Source organism: Stigmatopora argus, chromosome 1 (assembly GCF_051989625.1).
Source record: "Stigmatopora argus isolate UIUO_Sarg chromosome 1, RoL_Sarg_1.0, whole genome shotgun sequence".
NCBI classification, from domain to species: Eukaryota; Metazoa; Chordata; class Actinopteri; order Syngnathiformes; family Syngnathidae; genus Stigmatopora; species Stigmatopora argus.
Window position 1 is genome coordinate 3,689,772 of NC_135387.1, and position 7,434 is coordinate 3,697,205.

Here is a 7,434-nt window from a genome sequence, read left to right on the forward strand (position 1 = left end):
ATGGCAGCACATTGTCTTTTATAAACTGGGAGGTGATGAAAGCTTCATGTGATTGTCATCATAAAGCTCTGAATTAGCCTGGGCTGGGTGAGGAAGCTTGAAGGCTGGTCTTTGTGAGGCAGTGAGCTACCGTAATTCCAGGGTTGTGACCTTCTGTTTAGCCGCAGTTATTTCACGTGGAGCAAAGAAGAGTTTGGGACTAGCCCTCCTCACTCGAGTCCATCACTTTTAAATTTTACAATAACCTCTTTAGAAGTAGCTACTTGGTGTAAGTCTTGTTAAACCACAACTAATGATAGTGTTGCATAATTATAACATTTCAGGAAATTTAAACCGCAAATATGTTAACATTGTCATTGAAAAAAGAGGTTGAGATTGTGAAATTCTGTAAACAAAAACAACTTTATTAATAACAATTATCGGCCTATCAGTAAAGTCCTAGCACCAACAGGATGTAGTTTGGAGGATTCACTTATTGGTGCATCGCTAATCACAGGAAAGACTCACATGAACTCCTACTGATATATTAGTTATTTTTGTTTTTTTAATTTAATTCCTCCACATCCCTTTCTGTGCTACTTTCACTGTACACTGCCTTCTGCCATCCCCCAGCATGCACAATAGGGCTCTGTGTGCACGGCGGCCCGCGGAATGCTGCGAGATGGCAAGGCAGTGGGATAGCTTCATGGTGAAGATGGGGGGTTGGTGGGTGAGGAAGGCTGCCGAAGAACGCTGGATGAGGAAGGGAGGGGGGCTCAATTTGGAGGTAGGGGAAGAGACGGCGGTACTGGCCGGAGTGGTGAGGCTTTCATGTCTGCATACAGGCTCCAGGGGTCTACAGGGTGTCTAGGTTTTACTAAATGGCCACGGAGGAAAGACATGTTAGTAACGCTCATGTCAAACCGGAATAAAACTTCTTTAAACTAGTGTCTCACTGATATGATATTTTGGCTCCTGATCCTAAAACCTGATTATGTGGTAGTGACTGATGGCAATACAGTACCGATACCACATTTATTATTTCTTTTCTTTATAAATTGCTGCTTACTCACTTAAATCTAGAGTAATTGTTATCATGGCTTGGTCAGACACAGTCAAAGGACTAGCAGCTATTGAACCACCGTTCCTTTGCTGTCACCTCCCAGTTCATTCATTTATACATTTTCCATACCTCTTATCCTCACAAGTGTCGCCTATCCCAGCCAACTATGGGCACCAGGCGACGGACACCCTGAATAGTTGGCCAGCCAAACGCAGGGCACCTCCCATTCCAATGTGAATTAAACATCTGCTAGATATAAGATCGATAAATACATAGCAGAAGGTTGATTGGACGTCTGTCATCAGTTTTGGAAAGGCGACAAGCGCTAATTTTTTCATGGCCGCATAGATGGCATCTTGGATAGGGCCACCAGCAAAGCTAGATCTTGAAGAGTATATATTGTATCACTGCATTTTATCTTCGTACTTCCTAATAATGTATGTTCAATGCCATATTGGTATCAATAGTATTATTGGTATTCGTGCTCCACTATTTTAAAAATAACTATGAAGGGGAGGGTGCCACCTGATGGTGTAGAGATTCAATTGCCCGACTTCGTTGCGGGCTCGATTCCCCGCTGGTGGCAGTATGACTGTGAGTGCAAATGGTTGGCTGTTTCTCTGTGCGCCCTACAGCTGACTGGCGACGAGTCTAGGGTGTAGTTCGCCCGAAGTTGGCTGGGATAGCCTCCAGCATTCTCATCTCATTTTCTGAACCGCTTTATCCTCACGTCGCGGGGGGTGCTGGAGCCTATCCCAGCTGACTTTGGGCCAGGGGCAGCGGACACCCTGAATTTGTGGCCAGCCAATCGCAGGGCACAAGGAGACAAACAACCATTCACGCTTGCACTCATACTTAAGGTGCAATTTACTTAAGAGTGTCCAATCAGCCTACCGTGCATGTCTTTGGAATGTGGGAGGAAACCGGAGTACCCGTAAAAATCCCATGCAGGCCTGGGGAGAATATACAAACTCCACACAGGTGGACCAACCTGGATTTGAACCCAGGTCCCCCACTACGACGCACTAATCACTAGGCCGCTGGGGTGCCTGATGCTAAAAATTAATGAAGAAAAAAAGTAGCCCCCTGATGGTGGAGTGGCTCACTGGCCTGACATCGGTGCAGGCAGGCACAAGCTCGATTCCCGCTGGTGGCGGTATGATTATGACTGCCCTACTGCTGACTGGCAACCAGTCTAGCGCAGTGGTCCCCAACCACCGGTCTGTGTACTGGTACAGGTACGTGAGCCACCTGGTGCTGGTCCGTCAGAGTAATAAATATTAACGTTTTCAATCTCGCCCCCAAACTTGAAATGAGAGAAGTTGTTATAATAATAATATATAATTGCTATTATGCTTGGGATTTGTTTTTTTGTTTTGTTTTGCATCGTGGAAATCCTTCGTGCACTGACCCCACACCCCCACAGTTTTGTTTTAAGTTGTCGACCTCCCCATTAGCCAGCCTGCGAGGAAATAGAAATCCGTGGCGAGAAAAAGATTGGGGACCGCTGGTCGCAGTTTGCCTTTCAACCGAAGTCAGCTGGAATATGCTCCAGCAACACATACGAATGAATGAATGAAAAAAGTAAAATATGGGCTGAGGAGCATACTTGTTTGGCCCATACTTTGTCACTGGCCAATCTTTAGAAAGTGTAAAAAAAAGTGAATTAATAAAAAAGTAAAATATGGGCAAACCGGTGACTAGCGCATCTGCCTCATAGTTTAGCAACTGTGGGTTCAATCCCCGGTTCATACCTTCCTGTGTGGAGTTTACATGTTCTCCTTGTGTCTGCATAGGTTTTCTTTGGGTACTCCGGTTTCCTCCCACATCCCCAAAGCATGCATGATAGGCTGATTGAACACTCAAAATTACCTCTAGGTAGGAGTGTGACCGTGAACGGTTGTTCTTCGGGTGTCATGCGATTGGCTGGCCACCAATCCAGGGTGTCCCCCACCTGTTGCCCTTAGTTGGCTGGGACAGACTATTGGCACCTCCTGTGACCCTTGTGAGGGAGGATAAGTGGTACGGAATAAATGAAAAAGTTAAAAATGTGATGTTTTTTAAAAAGATTGAGATTGAAGAGCGAAAAAAATGTTTAGTTCCAGCTCAGAGATCAGCTGTAACATATTCAACCATGTGTATATGTAGAAGAAAATTGATTGTTTTGACAGATTTTAAACAGTTTCTCCAAAAGACTCCTATATTGATCATATTCAATGTGTTTATTACACTCCAGATAAGGTAAATTGTGAATCGGAACATACATAAAAGACAAAATCATACGTATTGTGCACTAAAATCCAACATAAATTTAAATTTTCGCGTGCCGCTGACACTGTTGTTTATGAAGTGCCAATTAAAAAGCAATGACATAGAAAACAAGCTTTTAAAATACACTGGACAAAATGATGCACATTGTAGATGAATTTTTGTTGGTGTTGAAAGAGTAACATGTTATACTGCATGTTGATAATGGTGGCAGATTTCAGGCAGGATGGGATGATGGATTGTTGCAGGGAACAATTGAAAATCTTTGTGAAAACCCCAGTCAGCTGGTCAGCACAGGCTTTGAGCACCTTCCCAGGTACTCAGTCAGGGTGAGCAGCCTCCCTGGTGTTCACAGTCCACAGTACCTGTCTCACTTCATGTTCCTGAAGCTTCAGTGTACTGCTGCAGGGTGGTGGTGGATGCGTTGAGACTGAGTCTGATTTGTCAGTCTCAAAGCGGGCAAAGAAACGGTTCAGTTCCTCTGCTAGTGAGGCATCTGCGTTAACAGACACATTATTGTCATTGTAATGGGTAATGTGTCGTATTCCCTGCCACATCCTCTTTGGGTTATTTTCTGTGAAGTGCTCCTCAATTTTCCTTGTATATGCTTCCTTGGCCTTTTTAATGCCTCTCTTTGGGTCTGCTCTGGCAGCGCTGTATTGTAACTTGTCCCCTGGCCTGAAGGCGGTGTTACGGCATTTGATGAGTGCCTGTGTCTCACTGGTCATTCAGGGTTTTTGGTTAGGAAAAACCTGGATACGTTTATTAACAGTGACAGTGTCCGTACAGTTTTTGATGTAGGAAAGTACAGTGTCCGTGTAGTCCTGGAGGTTGTGGTGTTCAAAAAGTTCCCAAATGGTGCGGGAAAAACAGTCCTGCAGCTGAGAAAGGGTGTGCTCAGGCCATGTTTTTATTATCTTTATTTGTGGCATTGTTAGCCTCCGGAGTAGGGTTTATGAGGGGGTGAGGGACAGGCAGAGATGGTCGGATCCAGCAAGGTGAGGGAGGGGTGTGGCTCTATGAGCATGTTTGATGTTAGAATAGCAGTGGTGGTCCGTGAATTTCCTAGTGACGCCTTCAGCTGTCGGAATCAATCCAACCCTCAAAAACTATTTTATGGCTATAAAAAAAATTAGAGATAGAAGGGCCTGCACCGTACTGCCAAGAGCTCTAAATCAGGGGAACAGTGAGTGTTAATGATCCTACTGTTGCAGCACCAGTCAGTCGTTGTGTATGTACACACAAAGTCCGCCCCCTTGCTTTTCCCGGATTCTTTCAATCGATCGTGCCGGTGTAGCGTGCGGCTATCTAGCGATACCGCGGCGTCGGGGATTTGCGGGTGTAGCCACGTTTTTGTGATGAAAATAATGTTGCAGTTCCTGACAAAGCTGTTGGTTCAAGCTGAAGTTCCAAATCGTTCATTTTGTGGGTGATGGATCTGGCATTGGTGAAGAAGATATCCGGAAGCGCTGCTCTGTGCGGTTGTTTCCTTAGCTTAGCAGCTAGGCCCACCCAGCATCCACGCTTTTGCTTTTTTCTTCCCTTCGCCGCCTCCGTCGTGCTCTGATTGGGCTGACTATACACGGAGATCCCGGTGGTCTCGAGATGTCCTCGGGGATATTGTAGGTTCATTGGTAATCTGTTGTGATGGATATATCGCATGTCCTACCGAGAGTAATTAAATTCTGGCGACTGTAGAAAAAGTTTGCCTCGCAGATGTTCATAAATAACGATAAGACTGAGAAAACAAAACACCAAACTGGTGAGCAAAGAGCCGCTGCACCCGTGCGCACCGCCATCTTGGATCACATTGAATCACAAATTGCCCCTAGGTATGGGTGTGAGTGTGCATGGTTGTCTGTCTCCTTGTGCCCTGCGATTGGCTGGCCACCGATTCAGGGTGGCTAAGGGTTGCTGGGGTTACTGGAGCCTATTCCAGCTGACTTCAGGCGAAAGGCAGACTACACCCTAGACTGGGGGCTAGTCATCTGTAGGGCACACAGAGAGACAGATGACCATTCGCACTCACAATCATACCGCCACCAGTGGGAATCAAGCTCATGAAAAATTAAAACCCCGCCCCTGCACTAGACTAAGTATGGGAATTCAAGAGTACATTTTAGATGCAAGCCATTTGAAGACGATTTTAAATGTCGATTTATGCCCAAATACTACAGTGATGGTGAGTCATTAAGCTAGATGCCCAACATTGATTTAACCTACTAAAACCACCCGATCCACACTTTAACTAAGCCTGAATCAAAGCCTTGGGCCTGGTATGCTTCTTTTCCTGTGTGAGGTGTAGGGGGAAGAGGTTAAGTTTGTGCAGTCTTGGTGAGTGCAGCGAGGGGGGCTTTCTCACACAAGATGGAGGATGAAGGTACAAAGGTAGTATTCATTGGCCCTGGAATGGAAAACATTTTTTGCCTGAAAACAGAGAGGGTACAACTGGCAGACAGTACACAGAGGCTACAGGTAGCCATTCACCTTTTGGGATAAGTCACAGGTCCAAATGTGCTCGTGAGGCCGATGCGGCCTAATTAGGTCATGTTTATTTGGGCGGGATACGACTAGACCACATCTCCATGACAGCATTTATCTACTTTGTACATAACTAGTCCGATTGACCATCAATCATGTTTTAAAAAAAATACAGTTATTTATTTTTTGTGTGTTCACATTTTTAATTTTATTTGAATGCATTCATAATAAGTAAATGTCCAATTCTTTAGTTAGTGGTAAGGTTCGTTCATTCTCTGCCAGTCCTCTCACTTCAAATGGAGTAGATGTCTATCACTGTTTATGGTAGCCAATGAGTTAAAATCAATTTTGGTTGATCGGACATCTCGGGGAATTCTAAAGTATAATATTCAAATGGTACATTTTTTTTCTTTCTTTTGTGGAAATCTAATCAAGATATTTAACAACTATGAGTGGTAAGCAACGCCAAATTTTAGCTGTACATGACCTGTACACTGTACATTTATAATAGTAAGGTAAAAAATCTGAACTACCGCCTGATCGAGTGGCCTGCATTCGTCCCCAAACTATTCCAGAAAGGGCCGCAGTGGGTGCGGTTTTTTTTTCCAACCTGTAAGAGGAAACCTTTCCACCAATCTGGTAGCCTAGAAGTGCAATCAGTGGATTGCAGTCAGGTGTTTCTTTTTTCAGCAGAAACCTCATTGGTTAAACTGTTTGTGTTGGATCGGATGGAAAAAAAACCTGCACCCACAGCGGCCCTCGAGGACTGGTTTAGAAACCTCTGAGAGGTTCACTCGACTGACTTCGGTGCAGGCAGGTGTCGGCTCGATTCCCGCTGGTGGCAGTATGATTGTGCGTATGGTCGTTTGTCTCTCTGTCTGCCTTACAGCGGACTAGTGCCAAATCTAAGGTTTAGTCTACGGCAACCCTTATGGGGATGGGCTGTACGGAAGATGAGTGAATTAATGAACTAGCCCCAACAATTGAACAGTTTGACCTTCAACTGTCCTGTTTCTGTCCGTTTTCCAGCAGACTGATGCCAGCAAGTGCGTTTTAGAGGATGCATGCCAGACACGACTGTGAAGTGTCCTCTCTCAGCAGCGAACTGCTGAAGACTGACTGACAAAAGTTTACGGTTCTGGACTGAGGGCGCTGCCTAGAGGAGGAAAATATATACCATGTTTAATCTTTCTCTTAAAATTCCCCAAGAGGTGGCACTGCAGTACCTGACAGAAGTCAAATGTAAGGAGATCCATCTTAAACTGTGGATCTATGAAGTCAAAGTTAGTATTTATTTGAGAAAATGCCTCTTATTCCCACATCATGTACACAGTCCGGATATTTTGGATACCTGAAATACTGTACACAGGTCCAAATATTCAATATATTAAATAACAAAAGTTAAATCTCGGGGTTTGGACCATGGTGTGTAGAGTTTGTGTTCTTCTCGTGCGGGCTTCTCCGGTTTCCTGCCCTGTCCCAAAAACAAATGCTCGGTAAACTGACTGAACACTCCAAATTGTTCATAGGTATGAATGGTTGTCCGTATCTTAGTTCCCCGTGATTAGCTGGCAACTGATTTGGTTATAAAAATAAGAATAAGCCGCTCCCGAACGCTGAGGGGAAAGTGCCATTTCACGGGA